Below are 17,825 nucleotides of genomic sequence, written 5' to 3' on the forward strand. Positions count from 1 at the left end.
GGCAGCAAACCCAACTGATGATGCCGCATCTGTATAGACACAGGGGGACTGCTTTGACACTGTAAGAACAAATAACGAAATACCATTCTATTGTGCTAAAAAGGTGTCCCACATGAGTAAATCTGCCAAAGCTTGTTGATCTAGATACACTGAACTGTCTTGATCTGGAGCTGAAGGAAGCAGCTTCAGTAGCCTAGATATAAACATCCTCCCTTGAGGAATAATACGCATTGCAAAATTAATCATGCCCAGGAGGGATTGAAGATTTGCCCTCGTGGTGACCCTAACATGTGCTAACCTGTGTACCACATCTCTGATCCTGCACAACTTATCTTGCAGAAGACTAGCCTGCATCTTTACTGTATCTAGCTGTAAACCCAAAAAGGTAATTGAAGTGCTAGGGCCCTCCACCTTATTAGGCGCCACTGGTACTCTGAGATCCCTGAACACGGAAATTAACGTATGCAGGTCTCGAGGGGCTTGTGACGGAGGTTCAATTAACAAAAAGTCATACAAGTAATGAATTACATGATTGGCAAGGAACCTGTTAGCCAAAATCCAGTGCAGGGCCTTAGCAAATTGATCAAATAACTATGGACTGGATTTTGAACTGAAGGTTAACTTATTGGAAAAATAATATCGACCTTCCCACCTAATACTGTGCCACTGCCATAACTTAGGTTGTAACGGGAGTAACTTAAACGCGTCTGTAACGTCCGCTTTTGAAAACCATGCACCTTTACCTAAAAGGAGTATCATCTGGATAGCCTCTTCAACAGAAGAGTACTTCATAGAGAACTCCTCTGATGGTATCAAGGAGTTCAGACTAGGAATAGGTAAATAATGTGGCGCTAACAAATGGTATATTAGCCTTTTTTTATTCGAAAAATTTCCGGTTACCACCCCCACAGGGCTTACCCTCCAACAGTTAAAAGGAGGCTGACTCATCGGTCCTATCAGATACCTCTTATCTAACTCTGTCTGAATCAACTCCGAGACTGACCCTGGGTTTTTGAGGGCCAATAGAAGGCTCATAAGATGACTGAGGTAACGCAACCAAACCCGTGTGGAAAGCATTTTCTAAGCCGTCAACTACATACTAAACCCAGCAGGGCTCAGGATGGTCTCTTAAATGAGACTTAAGTAGTTCAGTGTCTACCACGATTAGTCATGCTGTGTGGTTGTCCTTCCGTGGACAAGCGACACGGGGATGCGCCCTGAAACATATGGAACACAAGTGTAATAACCTACACTGACTGTAGTGACATGCTATATAATTAAAATTATTACAAACTTGTGACCTACCAAGATACCTAATCGGCCGGCCCAATTTATCAACCCCTGAAACAACCTTGCTATTGCTAGGTGATGGACCTGGAATGTTCCTAGTCTGTGCTGTTTCTGACAGTAAATTAAGACTGGAACACCATTCAGCTGTATGCGAGAAAGAATTACACGTCGCACACGCTGGGGCTTTAAGACCCGCAAAGTGGTGGCAAAACAACTCTGTGTCGATATTAGACCAATCAGTGATGGGCCGGAACTGTGCAAGGGCAGCTGCTGCTTTAGCTGAAAATGAACGGTGGTAGACATAAAAAGACGTACCCCCGTATTTATGACCTAAATCCACCACCTTATATAAATAAAGGTCCAAGTCTTCCCTCCTACTGTATGTGGGCTAACTGAACAGAAAACATCACAAAATAGACTAAATGCTAGAACGAATTCAGAAACTTTTAACTTCCTATTAAGTCTTACATCTTTGGATTTGAGAATAATGGAAACTTCCCCATAGGCTATAATCTTATTGTCAGGGACCTCATTCGCTGCTATAAGTTGTGAAGCTAAATTAACATCCTTGCCCTCAAGGATGTCCTGACGGATGTTAGCTGGAATAAAATGTGAGGGTGCTATGTTGGGAAAATTTGCTGAATCACCAGCAACCCTAGCTTGTGATGTTGAGGCCACTGGAAGTCTCTGTACCACTAAGCTGGACGAAACATCCCTATTCTCAACCGTCTCCAGCCTAGCCTGAATGTCTGAAATGGACGTGGCCATTGAATTGATCACTGCATGAAGTTGGGTAAGAGATGTCTGTATAGTGTTCATGGACACTATCTCCTGACTGGGACCTGCAGTCTCTGAGGAGAGGAGGCGGAAAAGTTCTGCTTTCCTAGCTGTTGCTGGGAAAGGTATCCCCCTCTTCAACAACTCCGCCGTCAACTTAGGAATAGTCCAAGACCTCAATGAAGGAACAGCACCCTGTTCAGATTGGAGATCAACACTTCCATGTAACGAAGATGTTACCTTGATGTCGGAGGCGTGTAACATTGTGTAACTATATACAAGATGAACGACATAAAGGAAAAAGTAACCTTAACCAGACCCCTACTCGTGACATCTCTAATGAACCCGTGCCACCTAGTGCCTGTAACGTGACCCGCTTCCGTAACCGTGCCAGTAGACGTGATGTGGATATTGAAAATATTGTGCCTATACCTACCACCAATCACCTAATAATATTACTCCTGTGCTGTACGTTGTAGTCGTGACCGGACTGTCGTAACCATAATGTCTGTAGACATGACAGGCTTACGTAAACCTCGTACCTGTCATCATATCAGGCTTCATAACATCGTGCCTGTAGACGTGACAGACTGTCACGCCTTGCCCTGTGAATGTGCGGAGATCTGCCAGGCTGGCTGCACATGTTTGACTCTTCTCTTTGTTTTGTTTTGGGTTTGAGCTGGATCTACCTTCCTTCAGGTGTACTGGGTTAATTGTTAGCAAGGCTATTTATTCCTCCCTCTCCCAGTGGCCTGTGCGGGTTATAGTTCATTCCTGTTGGCTTTGGATGTGTTGTGGATTGTCTGCTCCAGCTCAGCTCGACATAAGACCTCTCTGTTTCTTCCCTTGTTGTCTTTTGTCTAGGCCTCTAGGGAGACGCTTGCCTCCTCCTGTTTGAGGAAGCAGGTCACCTCTTCCCCGTTCCCTACTGCTCAGGGTTTTCCCTGGGTATATAGACGTTGGCACGAGGGAATGTGCATATCCACCATAGGGGTATGCACATGTGCACAGCAGTATGGGGAAAGCTTCAGGGATCGCTAGGAGGTGACCCTTTTTCCCTAGATTTTGGGCCTAGTCTATTGTTCTGTTTGTTTTCCCTGTGTTTGGTTATTTCCCTGCTTACATACATTCCGTGACACAGACTTCGTAATATCGTGCCTATAGTTGTGACAGGACTTGTAACATCGTGCTTATAGTCGTGACAGACTTCGTAATATCGTTCCTGTAGTCGTGACAGGATTTGTAACATTGTGCCTGTAGTTGTGACAGGACTTATAACATCGTGCCTGTAGTCGTGACAGGACTCGTAACCTCGTGTCTGTAGTCGTGAGAGACTTCGTAATATCGTGCCTGTAGTCGTGACAGGTCTTGCGTATAATTGTGTCTATAGATGTGACCGCATGACTTGTGAAAGCACTACCCATATCCACCACGCCAACAAGTAAGATCTACTATGTGGGATCTACCTGAAACAACCACTGCGAAGAACCTAAGTGAAAGCTAGTGCACCCCAACAGTGACTCGACCATCCAGACCATACCTACCCTCTGACAAGTCGTAGCACCAAAATGACACCAATTTGACCCAAGACGACACCCACGGACCTAAAAAAAACATATACATAACGGTCAGAAAAGCGCCCTGAACGTGCCCCTTAAGTACGTGCAACCATACACACCTAATTTGCTAAATTCTGAATGCCGCTCCCTTTTGCTGATAGATAGACTAAATACTCCTGTGAAGAGAAAAACAAAACCCACAAACAATATAATTAAAATATTTTTTTCCTTCCCAGATATAGAAAATATACTGGTGCCAATGCTACTCCCATTTGCAACCCGAGATTCTCGGCAACACACTCGCACCTAACCCTCTGGGACAGTCCACCTAACGCCCCAGAGAACCCCACAAGATAAGAACCCCACCAAACACCACCTATGAAGTGCCACAATGGCCACCCATTACATGCATGCTGGGTCAACTCGCCTCAACCCAGGGAATGCAGGGCCCAATCTGCATGCTGAGCTGACTCTACACCTCCGCTGGGATCACAATACCACGGCGTTAGAAGGGTTAAGTGTATGAGATTCCTTTTCCCTTTTTTTTTTCTTTTTCATATACCGTATAAACAGTAACTAAGCACCGGACCAAAGCTGCCACCCCCAACCAGAAAGATAGAACACCAACACCCCGACTCCATACATGACTGTGTCCGACAGTGAGCGTGGCCCCTGAGCATATCGTACAAACAAACATTCCCTTAGCACGGCACCTGACCCCCCCAGCCACCATCACCCGCCACCGTGAGCCAGCACCGAAGCGGGATGTAAGCCCTCACACCCAGCAACCCCAATCCTACCAAGTCCGCCGTGGCTCCCCAGCCGGAAAACCGCTCTCCTATCGCCTGCACTTGAGACGCCGCTGCTGTGTGGCCACGAGACTCCACCAAGATTCCCCTCACGCTTACCCAGAAATGAAAAGCCGGCGTGCTGGCCGAAAAGCCGGCTTGCTGACTTCCCCTAGGGCCTGAGGACATCCCTAAATAGAACCATTAAGCAACCTCCCCTCCCACAAACACGGCAAATAAATTTGCCTACAACTTGTCACCCTGATATTATCTACAGTAAAACATGACTAGTACTGCAAATAAGGAGTCAATCAGTATTTTTTGTATTCATACTGCCCCTCAGTTCCTCCACTGTCAGCGCTCAAAGCTGCACTGAAATGCATTGTCAGGACTGCTGTGCTGTTCTAACATAATGGAGAGGACTCCTGTGTGCATGCAGTCCTGACAATGTATTTCAACATACCTCTGAGCTCAGACAGCCGGGAAACAGGGGGCGGTAGGAAAATTAAATTTGGACTCTTTATCTGCAGAACTTCTCATGTATTACATTAGATAAAGGTCCAAAATCAGGGTTGACAGATTCCCTTTAAGAGGTGCATGATGTTTAATTCCCTAGGGCCAATACCACTCTGAGTCTGTCAAGGTATTATGATTTAGACAACTTGAAAATACTAAACTGAAAGCAAACCTATTCTGGTATAAAGACCAAGGAAGGTTATTGTCTATTGTCTATAAGAATTTCTTTATATTTAAAGACCAAGACCCAAATGTGAGAAAAAAACAGCACTACCATATTCCAAACTGGTCACTTTAGTTGTAGAAAAAAAACACTCAAGCAGTAAAAAAAATCACCTTCTTGATGCGTTTCGGGCACCCAGGCCCTTTGTCAAAAGAATGGGTGTCAAAAGAATGCCCATTCTTTAGACAAAGGGCCTGGGTGCCTGAAACGCGTCAAGAAGGTGATGGTCTTTACTTCTTGAGTGTTTTTTTTTCCCTACAAATAAAGTGACCAGTTTGGAATATGGCAGTGCTGGCTTTTTCTCACATTTGGATCCAGGAGTCACTGCTCACAGTGACACGCCGACAGCTTTGTGCATACTATGGTACCCTGATAGAGCCGGTAAGGGGGAGGTTCTCTGAATTATGTTTTGTTTCGCATTAAAGACCAAGAAAAATTCAGTAATGCAGCATGAAGCATCAGCTCTTCTGCCAAGTGTAACAGCAGCTGCTGTGCGCCGCTGTTCCCCTGCTTACCACCGCAGTCCTGGGCACCGTGTTCAGTTTCACCTCAGCCCTGGCATCAGCATGCTTGCTGCTGTTTTTTTGCAGCACTTCCTTAAGGACCGCCGCACGTCACTTCCTGGTTTTTATGGGTTAGGTCATGTGACCTCGCTGACCAATCCTAGCCCTGATGCGCATATATAAGTGGGTCAGCCCCCTTCCCAGATGCCTCAGTGTCAAGGTCCTTCTGCTCTGCTTAGGTTCCTGATAACCACTTGTGTTCCTGTGTTCCTGACTTGTACCTGTGTTCCTGGATTCTGTTACTCATCTGATCCCTGCCAGCTTGACTTGACTCTCCTGTTGCCGATCTGGATTGCCTGACCTGTACCTGTGCCGCCTACCCTGACCTTTTGCCTGTCTTACTACACCTCTGCCTCATCCTTCGGTCCTGCACTGTTGCTCCTGGTAACGACTCCACTTTCTCAGGTACCTCCTGGTCCGCCTGGACCAGCTGCCTCGTGTACCTATCCTCCTCAAGAGGTAGCGACCTGGTGTTCCCCTCGGGAAAGTCTATCCCCACCATCAGGGGTATTGTGAAGAATGGAGGGGTTCACTTAGACAACACCCTTAGAGGAGGTAGGACACGTGGCACAGTGGGCTCACACCCCCTGGTTCGTGACGCCAAGCATCAACCTGGTGATGTTCTGATTACGGTTTTGCATTACACAAAGATGTATTTAGTCCTCCCTTCATCTAAAGCATCTAAAGCAATGATTTAGTTTGTGTCGGCCCTAGGCCTATATCTAAATACAGTACCTTGATATGAAACTCTCTGCCTTATAATATTGTAATGGTTCATACGTGGAACAAGTTCAGGAAGGGCCTGCATGTCTTCTTGAAAACTAGGTTATTACAAGTTATATGCACTAGATTTATTTTTCTTGCCATATTTAGAGTTGAGAGGGAAGGTTTGGGGCCACTGGCATTTTGACTCATGGGGTTTATTGTCTTCTTCTGGATCAACACCATATGATTAAAGGTTGGACTTGATCGATCTGTGTCTTTGTTCAGTTGTACCAGCTATGTAGCTATATAAATTAGACTGGCTTGTTAGTGCTCCTTTGGCATCCACAATTTGGGTGTATGTACAGTACTACCAGATCCCCTAACTATGTCCACCACTATCTTTGCTTGAATTTGATTAAAGTGATTTTCCAGTTTGCATGAACATCCTTTAAAATAATCCTTTATGAAGGTAGCTGTAATTTGTATTTCTTTTACTTTTATTGCTCCTATTTTACGTTCTGGACTGTGGTCACATGACCATGTCCATGCAGCTCTTTCATATTTCCTGTGCATGGGTGTGTCAGTCATAGGGGAGTATCTATATTACCAGGTGGGTTGGAAGAGCTATAAACTATCTAGGAATTGTTAGGGGCGGTGCTGGGGATGTGGCAGAGGAGGGAGAAGTGCATGATGGGTTTGTTTGGGTATAGCAACAGGAAGGGCTACATACAGGATGGAAACAAACCAGAGGGATTGTTTTATGTGGTGAAAATGGGTCAGGGGATTCCAAACTGGAAAAGAAAAAGCATGGGAAAGATGTACATGAGGTAAGCAAATACATGAGCATATCTGTTAAAAACCATAGTATTAATTCATAGTAAAGAGTAGGTATAGCGGTACACGTTCAGTGGATATATATTAAGTCTCAGCCTGAAGGAACGTTAGAAATGAAAATAATAAAGATTTTATTAGAATCAGTGGAAAGGGGTAATAGATAAAATCAGGCATACTGGGAATCAGAGATGCGGAGAGGGATGAGGTAATAAGCCATCCGACACTCTGAAGGCCTGATGCTAGCTATCACTCAATGTTGGGACACACTGATATAAGTGTAGCCTATAGCAACCAGGTTATAATATCGCCGCACTTAGACCAGGGACTGACATTTGCAGATCTAATCCACTTTACATCTGTCCTAATGCTCTTCGTATTGAGCCATAGGGTGGATGGTCTGCAAAGTTTGAGCAGCTACAATGGGTCCCGGTGCACCCTGTTAGCGCTGCCCTGCTAGGTGAGCGGTATATGACGCTTCAAATCGCTCAAGTCTGGACAGCCAGTGTAGGTACAAATTCACTTGTAAAGACTGCCCTGCCTATTGAGCGATGAGTAACACATCAGATCGCTCAACGCGTTTCTACATGACTACACTGTGTCATGTGTCATCAGGAGCGATACATAGTTCATAATAATATCAGATGCGAATGAAGCTGCCGCACTGCAGCGTGCATACATCGGCACTGTGATGGCCGTGTGCGGCCAAACACACGCCGGATATAAATAATCTAACCCCCGCCCCCAGAAGGTGTATGCCAGCGTGAGCCACCAATCAGAGAGGAAGGCGCGTCTTCTGACACGCTCCCTGACGCGGCCGCCGTGAAATAGAGCGTGATAATTTCTGGGGGAGGAGCGCAAGTGCGCTCGAACATATGGGGGAACAATCATATGCGTTCTGTAATATCGAGTGACACCGCTGTAACTGGCTAATCAGGATATGTAAAGGAGGCCTATATAATGGAAACAGCGCAATGTAGTAGTTCAATTAACCTACACACTGCCATACAAAATGGAGAAATCAACTAAAATGGAGTAGACCAACCCATATATAAAACATGGGATGATGTCATAGATAAGATCACACAGTGCATATGTCACAATACAGATGTATAGTCATGACAAAGTGATGGACTAAAACACATCAGGACCGACTCAGCCATCCCATAACCTGCTAAATAAAGCAGGAAAATGAGACTGCCTCATTTAATCCCTTGGGGTGTACGGTATCTAACTTGAAAATCCATTTGGTTTCTTTGCGGAGCAGTGGCACGTCAATGTCCTCCCCACGAATGGATGTCACAATGTGCTCAATCCCCTGAACCTTAAGCACATCTGGATTGCCACCATGATGATCACAAACATGGCGTGCCACAGATGTGTCGCGGGAGTTTTTTCAATGTCGAGTAGGTGTTCGCCAATACGTCTCCTCAGTTCACGTCTGGTCTTACCTACATATCGCATACCACATTGGCAGGTCAATAAATACACAACTCCCACTGATGTGCATCTGATGAAAGATCTGATGGCAAATCTTTCCTTAGTCACTTGGCTAGTAAAGAATGTCCCTTTCATAATATTACCACAGATGATACATGCTCCACATGGAAAAGTCCCAGTCAGTGTATTTTTGAGCTATGTATCGGGTGTTGGATGTAGGTAGATGCTATGGACCAGACGGTCGCGTATATTTGAACTATGACGGTATGTAATGGGGGGACGGTCTGACACTAAATCACCAATGTCCGGATCTGACTGTAGGATAGGCCAGTGTCTCTGGAGGATCTCACGCACCTGTTTCTGCACTTTATGGTACATGGCTATAATCCTCAGAGTGTTCTGACCCTGCAAACTTTGTTTAGGGACCAGTAGTTGATCACGGCTAATACTCATAGAGTGATGGTACGCTCTTTTGAGTGTATGTTGAGGGTAACCTCTATGCATAAACCGGGTCCTCAAATCACTTGCGGCCACCTTAAAATCCCTAATTTCTGAGCAATACCTCCTAGCCCTCAGATATTGGCCCTTCGGGATGCCACTCCTGAGGGCTAGTGGATGGCCACTGTCCCACCGCAGCAAGCTATTGGTAGCGGTCTGCTTGCAGAACAAATTTGTGGGGATCTTTTTATCTATCCCCACAGAAACAGTCAGATCCAAGAACTTGATTTCACGCTCATTGATGTCTGACGTGAAAAACAGACCTAGCTGATTGATGTTAAGCTCAGCTACAAATTGGGTGAAACAATCCTTGATCCCTTTCCACAGTATAAACACGTCGTCGATATATCTGATCCAGATTAATATCGACGACGTGTACTGTTCCAGAGCTTCACTAAAGACAACCTCTCTTTCCCACAGCCCAGGTAGAGATTTGCGTAGGTTGGGGCACACGGACTGCCCATCGCAACTCCCCTGAGCTGGTGGAAAACTTGGCGGTCAAAAAGGAACACATTGTGACTCAGGACAAAGTCCAATAATTCCATCACAAAAGCATTGTGTCGGTTAAGATGTTCACCCCTCTGCTGAAGGAAGGCCCGCACAGCTAGACAACCAATGTCATGTGGAATAGAGCTGTACAAGGCCTCCACATCTAGGCTAGCAAGCCAAGTATCCTCGTCACATTGAATGCCCTTAAGACGCTGTAGGACATCCATTGTGTCCCTGGCATACGAGTGGCATCCCGAAGGGCCAATATCTGAGGGCTAGGAGGAATTGCTCAGAAATGAGGGATTTTAAGGTGGCGGCAAGTGATTTGAGGACCCGGTTTACGCATAGAGGTTACCCTCAACATACACTCAAAAGAGCGTACCATCACTCTATGAGTATTAGCCGTGATCAATTACGGGTCCCTAAACAAAGGTCGCAGAGTCAGAACACTCCGAGGATAATAGCCACGTACGATAAAGCACAGAAACAGGTGCGTGAGATCCTCCAGAGACACTGGCCTATCCTACAGTCAGACCCGGATATTGGTGATTTTGTGTCAGACCGTCCCCCCATTACATACCGTCGTAGTTCAAATATACGTGACTGTCTGGTCCATAGCATCTACCTACATCCAACACCCGATACATGGCTAAAAAATACGCTGACTGGGACTTTTCCATGTGGAGCATGTATCATCTGTGGTAATATTATGAAAGGGACATTGTCACCGCCAGTTCTGTGAGAAGGTCTGTTAGACATTCTTCTCTACCTCTTGCATGAGGTTCTTTGTTTTGGTTTCACTTTGTCATCTCCTTTCCTTCTCCCAGCTGTCACCTATATACACTAATTGTCTCCCTTTATATTCCTTCCCATACTGCCTCACTTTGCGGTTTATACTTCTTCCTGGATGAGTTGCTCACTGCTGGAGGCTGCTACTGCTGATTCCTCAGATAAGTCCTTTTCCTTTATTTGTGTTTCCTTGCTGGCTTGATTCTAGGTGACCCTGACTCCGTCCGTATTAAGTGCAGGGAGCCGGTGGTCGTGTCCCCTTACTATTATAGGGTTTTCAGGTGTCACACAGTATAAGGTACGTGGGCATACAATCGTCTACCTTTGAGACCCTTGTATGTGCTTAGCAGCCAGGGTGAGCTCTTAGGGTTTTATATGGGTCACCTATATGCTCCTTAGTTTGGGATCAAGCCAGTCTGACATTTATTCATAACTTCCAGCTATCTGCAACATCATCCGTGACAATATCATCAGGCTTCCTCCACTGAACTTGACAGTTCATTCAATTTCTTGATAGGTTAGCCTTTTCCTTTTCTCTTGTTTCTTCCAGACCCATTTGCACCCATCAGTTCCCAGTATATTTACTTTCGTCTCACCGCTCAAAATCACCCATTTCCAATCTTCTACAGTCCACTGTTTGTACATTTTTGCAAACTAAAGCCCATGCTTCTTATGATGATAAGTCTTCACCTTTAGGCCACCAATCTGGACTTGTATAATGCGCGTCACACGGTGCTTGCATGGACGTCTGTGATCTCACTAATACGAAGCATATCAGCCACCTCCACCGCCTTGTTTGTCGCGCCAGAACTGATGGATCTTGTGAAGAGCCGACTTATTGATTCTGATATTTTGCCTGGACGTCCACCTCTTGGCTTTGGAATGGATGGACGGACTTCATTTCATATCCTTTCAGCTGTCATGGCACTCACATGATGCAGTTTGGCAATTTTCTTGCCTCAGATTCTGCTATCGATAAGCTGGATGATGCTGTTTCTATTTTCTTGGCTACAACTTGATTCGAATCAGAGACCTTTTGCTTGGGGATCAACCTAATAACACACTGAGCTGTCAGGGAATGTGAGAACAGGTTGTAATTTGTAGTATACAAGAATAAAAAGATTGTTGCACCCCCAGGAGCAAAACAATAACCATGCAGTTACATGACAATAATCTGCATAACTAATCATATGCTAAATAGTTGCAAGTCCAATTTATGTATGAGATGGCCAAGGTTATTGTCTATAAAATAATGACAGTTTCATGTTCAAAGCTGTGGTGGATGGTGAGATATGGACCCTTAAAGTTAAAAGTTCAAAACATTGTTACCCCTTTGCTCGTCAGTATATACTGGTATATACAGTATGTTCACAGATATATGAAACATGCATTGTAATCCTGCTCAATGGACAAGTCTGCAAGTATTTAAGCAGTCTCTCGGTGCTCTCAGATAAAAGTGAAGCTAAACCTAGCAGTTTGCAAGAACACCACAAGAAGATAATTCCTTTTATTGATTTCTGTGACTTAGAAGGAATTCTTAATTAACCTTACATTTAAATAAGTCGACTTAGTTTGAAAACACTTTCTTTTTGATACGGGGGCTCAGTGTGTCAAGATGTAATTATCAGAAGGACTGTCTGCTTTCAGCCAACCCTTTCTTGGGATGAATTTTGCAATAGCAAATGGAATTGAAAATAGCAATAGCTATAGCTAGCAATAGCAAATGGACATGCACGTTATGTAGTAATAACTAGTCCATCCAAAGTAAGCAATACAAATGAGCATAAAATAATGGACAAGAAATTAGCAGGAGGTGGTTGTGGTGATGGTGTGGTCCACAAAGCCGCTCTCTGTTGGTGAGGACATTTATGGTTTTAGATTTATGGGTTTGCTTCAAAGAACAGCTGCTTGGGGTTTTCTTGATAGAGGTAACCTAACTACTTTAATGGGTCAGTAAACTTGATTGAGTGTTCTCAAAACTGAAGAATGCTTGATAAGTAGAGATTTTGTAGTCAGTTTCTCCTTAGCCTGAAATGACCCACTGATGTGTCTTACCTTACTTTTCCTTTTGGCTCAATATTTCCTGAGATGAGTGGAATGAGATTACCATATTTTTAAAATAAAAACATGTTAGCCTATATAAGTCTATGTGTGCCCACCCAGTGACAGTGTTGTAAATGGCAGCCTGTCAAGGGTTTAGCTAGTGTGCCACAATATTGTCTTGAATGTTTAATGTAAAATTGGAGTCTTTAATGGGTTTGTCCAGGAATAAGCTGCAGGATGGTTACAGTATGTTCACAAGCTCTGTAGCAGGCAATGACTGGCTTCAGAGGTGCTCATAAGCTGCACTTCACTGCTGAAGCCACTAATTGGCTGCAGCAGAGCAGGTGACCATGTCCGTGCTGTTCCCAGTAGAAAATAGGCTGGGGACTGTAAGATGGAGACACTAGAGTCATTTAGGAGGACCCGAGCAACAGAGAGCAGGTGAGTCTGAATTTTTTGCTTACTGAGGCAGGCTGTGGTCATTAGGTAAAATCTACTTATTCCCAGACAACCTATTTATCCAAATTACAGCTAAGATATGGGTTGCCACATCTGTATAGAAGAGATGGAAGTTGTATCCATTTACACTGCAAATAAAGATATCATAGATTTCAAGTTTGAGGGTATCTGCAAAATTTGGCTGGTTATATGATGTTGGCAATGTTAATGCTATGTTCTGCACACTCAGTTGTTCCAGAATGAGCCAGACAAGTCCACAGTTCAAAAAAACTGGCACAGCCCTCTCTGTAGCTCAGGGTGTGGGCCAGCTCCAACCCCTAGCTTCAGAAGTCTCAAGTTAGTCTAGGCTGTAGAGATTTAAGAATTAGGAGCAGTCTCCATGTGCTCCTCTCCCATATACCCTGGTTTTAATCCCTGGAGCACCTCCACAAGCTCCAGTAGATGCAAGCAAGCAAGAAGTAAACGAGGAAGATTTAAGAGAAAAAGACAGCTCAAGGCTATGCAGACCCTGCTGCTGCAGAGCTATAACAAGTTTAGACACCCTATTCACAACAGAATAGTGGATACTACAGCAATGGTTGCAAGAGCAGAGCTATTAGCCAGAGGTCCTTATAGCAGGCATTTTAGCCAGAGAGAACATCCTAAAAAAGTTTCTTGTAGTAAGATGTGGCAAATCTATATATTAAGAGGTGCAGGTCTCTTAATAAATAATTTGTCAGTTTATATGCCAGGAAATCAGTTCCCGTTTATGCACCTTTTTGCACGTTGGATTATGTTGGCTGATACTGCTTGCAGCTCTTCAACAGCGATTCTGCAGACAGTGTGATGTTTTCCTTGAGTTCATCCAGTAGATGTGGATTGTTAGCGGACACTATCTGTTTTAAATTTCTCCACAAATAAAAATCGCATGCGGACAAGTCTGCGGAACATGTGGCTATAAACCCCTTGCTCACAGTTCGCTACTGCATAAACAGTAAATGAAGCTGTGCCAGTGAGTTACGTGAGGTATGGGATGTTGCCCCATCTTCTTGGAAAAAGCAGGACATGGAGGCACATTACACCCACAAAACTTAACCTAAAATACCTAATAAATAAATGAAGACCCAGACACCTTTATTATGGAAGAAATGGCCGCAATGCTTTTTTATGAGTTACCCAATAAATTAATAATTGAATTAATTAATCAATAATTTTGAATAAATAAATATTAAACCATTAAAAACTAATTTATTAACAATAAAAAAAAAAACACAATCCACTCATCTATAGCTGAGTGATAAATCACATTAATAAAACAGAAAATAATAACATTTTTAGGGAGGGAGGGCGGACGCAGGCACCCCAGTTCAGCAAAGTGGAGCAATATAAAGGGGTCAGATTCCCGCCGTTTGCAGCACAACAAATCAACTGCTTGGATTTCTCCCCTAGTAATGGAAGGCGACCAATCAGCAGAGACCTTGACTCTCCAGGTCAAATACAAAATGAATGGGGAGGAAAGGGGGGGGGGGGAGAAAACAGAGATCCTACAAAAATGTTTATCCTACTCTAAAGGTGTATGTGCCCCCATGTGTCCCCCAAGCTAATAGCTCTTGGGGGCCTATACATTCTTTCTTCTGGTGTTAGCTGGTTGTAAAACTGTTCAAAGATCCCCAGGTAAATTGACAGTTGATTTGAAGAAAATTGGGCCCACTATTCGTGTTCCTGGCACTGCGCACCAAATTCCAATTTTCTGGTCGTGAAGTGCTGTTTCGTGAGTCAAATGGGGATTTTCAGCGGACCAGTACCTCGTATTCTGAGAATTTACGTGACCTGATAAATGAAACCAAGCTTTGTCTGTCATGAAGTACAGCAAAGAAACGTCTGTCAGCAATCATAGCCAGCAACCACGTCCAGTAATTTACGCGTTTTGCTTTGTCAGACTCTTTCAGTTCATGCACACATGTTATTCGGTGTGGTTTCAGGTTCAGAGATTTCAGCACTCGCTGACACGTCGTTCGTGATACACGAACTTGCTGAGACAGCCTTCGAGTTGATTTTTGGGGGCTACTTGCAGTCTACTGTTTAATTCCATGCACAACTTCAGCCGTCTGGATCGATGGAGGCCTCGGTTTCTTTATGTTTGCAACAGAGCCAGTTTGATGCCATTTCCGAACCAGACTCTGAATACAATGTTTAGCTGGTGGTTTTGGTTCTGGGTTCTTGTCGGCAAAGGTCTCTTACATTTCCTTAATCGATCTGCTTTGCACATAGCCTTCCACAATCACTACTCGCTGTTCCAGGGAGGACACCATCTTTCTGACACTATAGGCCACTTTTTATCAAACTGAATAATAAATCAGTCTTAGTTGCCCATAGCAACCAATCAGAGCTCAGCTTTCAGTTCCTACAGCGCTCTGGAAAAATGGAAGCTGAGCTCTGATTGGTTGCTATTAGAGATGAGTGAATCGAATCCCAGGATAAATTTGATTCGCCTAGAAGCTGAATTTCCTCGTGCTTCGTGTCAGCGAATTGATTTATCCTGAAATAGTATAAAAAACAAAAAAATTCTAACTTACCACCTCTATTTGCTCACGACAGGCCACCAGCCTTCATCTTGCTTCGAGATCTTGGTCGAAATCCCGTGTAGCGAGAGATTACATCATCACGCCGGCGTGATGACGTCATACCTCACCACGGCAGCCGGCGTGATGACGTAATCTCGCGCCGCATGGGATTTCGACCAAGATCTTGAAGCAAGATGGAGGCTGGTGGCCCGTCGTGAGCAAATAGAAGCGGTACGTTTGATCTAATTGTTTTTTAATTGTTAATTTTACACAGTTTTTAAACTCAGATGCCGCGATCATGTATGAACGCGGCATCTGAGGGGTACAATGACGGGGGCAGTGCTATCGCAGCTCCCTGTCATTGCACCTGCTGCTTACAAAAACAATTTGTCACGAAGCAAATTTTATTTGTAAAATTTGGCGAGGCAGCCGAATTGGATTTTGAAGAAATTCGCTCATCTCTAGTTGCTATGGACAACTAAGACAGATTTACTATTAGGCAGTTTGGAGATATTAGAGGCCGGCTACTTTTTCGTGGGCCACCCTGTATAATAGTCTACCCAAGTGGCAAGAACAACGTGTAATTCTAAAAGTTGCAGGGTTGCACAAAATGCTGCTGTGTAAAAATGCATGAATTTGTACAGCAGGAATCTGGTACAAAATCCTTTGATAAATTTCCCCCATTGTGTCTACAGCTCTCTCTGTGCCTCCATAGAGCTGTATAGGTGAGGTCTTACTATACAGCCACAGCTTATGCAGAGTTCTTGCACTATGTATTATTGCTGCATTGTATGAATTAAAAGATTAGAAATGTTGACTATTTTTCAATATCTCTATACCCTTGCAGTGTCCATGAATATTTGCAGCATTATTATCACTGAAATATTCTCAACGACCTGACCTAGAAACACACCCAATCTCTCACTGCCATTTCATGATAGTCATTTTCTCAGTAAATCAGCCTTGTGCCCTGATAGGGGATTTCTCCATAAGCGAATGGTCAATAGCACTCAGTTCTACTTAGAGCAGTGACTGCTCACATATTATGTGACGTATTAGGGTTGCAAATTCCAGTTTCAAGAAAAACGTTCCATGCATACTTGGTTTGCCCTTAATATCAGCATAAGGTCAAGCTGAAATAAAGCCCTACTATTATTTTTTAAGGTTTTTGAATAAGGCTCAAAGCTCATTAATATTGAACAGAGCAAGTATGCTTGGCTTCTTAAAAATAAAAAGAAAGACGTTTTGTTCGGATAAGACAGCTCACGCGCTTCAAGCTTCCCTGGCAAGAAAACACTGTTATCTTTTTCTTTTATTAATTGGAGACCTCTACAGGCTTCTTAATAGCTTTAGTTGAATTATTCTTTTGTGTTACCTGGGGAAATTAATGGGCACATATCACAAACTATTTTATTCCTCTGACAGAAGAACATTTGACAGCATAAAGCAATTCCATTAGAAATGGGTACATTACGCCATGAAGCTTTGCAATGTAAAGTTTCAGTTCTCTTTAAATCCAGTTTAATACTAGTTGCTTACAACTATTATTTTTCATTATTTCCGATTCTTAATTGTGTCCTTTGCATGTTGAAGTATAACTTGAAAGTCTTGAGCCCCAATGCAAAATCTGCCCCTCACAATACTACTGTCTTCTTCTGTGGTAAAGGAAGCTTTTGGGCCCCCCTCAAGCACCACGGTCTGGCATGACTGCTATGTCTAACCTTCACCCCGGGCTCTAAAAAGTAGGAATGTGCACTTTTTTTTGATTAGTTTTATTATTTTTCAGGAAAATATGAACACACCGTGACAAATAAATGTGCAGGATTTGATATTCCCCTTGCTCTATATTGTTTATCTGATATCTTAGCAGCGTTATTCCTGTTTTTTTTTATATATTATATTAGCTCCTTTCGGGGGCTTTTTTTTAATAACATGATGTATATTAAAAGTTAAGTGTTATTGGTTCATGCTTTTAATGTATATCCCTTTGATGGCAAGTGTCCTGATGAATAACATCAAATGAGGCTGGTAACTGAAAATCGATTCCGAAATAAATGGCACAAGTGGATGTTTTAATCTTCATTTAAAGGGTTTCTGTCACCAGATTTAACCCTATTAAGCTAGCTGACGATAGCGATGTGCTAATGTCAGCTAAACCTAACTAGCCTATTCCTACTTTTAACTATGCCACCATTACGCCAGAAATCTCTTATAATATGCTAATTAGCCTCTAGGAGCGGCGGGGGGGGTGTTGTTCCTGCTCCTAGAGGCTCCGTTCTCCCACCTTTGTTGCCTCCCTCCAAGTCCTGATT

This window comes from Bufo bufo, chromosome 9 (assembly GCF_905171765.1).
Source record: "Bufo bufo chromosome 9, aBufBuf1.1, whole genome shotgun sequence".
In the NCBI taxonomy this organism is placed as follows: domain Eukaryota; kingdom Metazoa; phylum Chordata; class Amphibia; order Anura; family Bufonidae; genus Bufo; species Bufo bufo.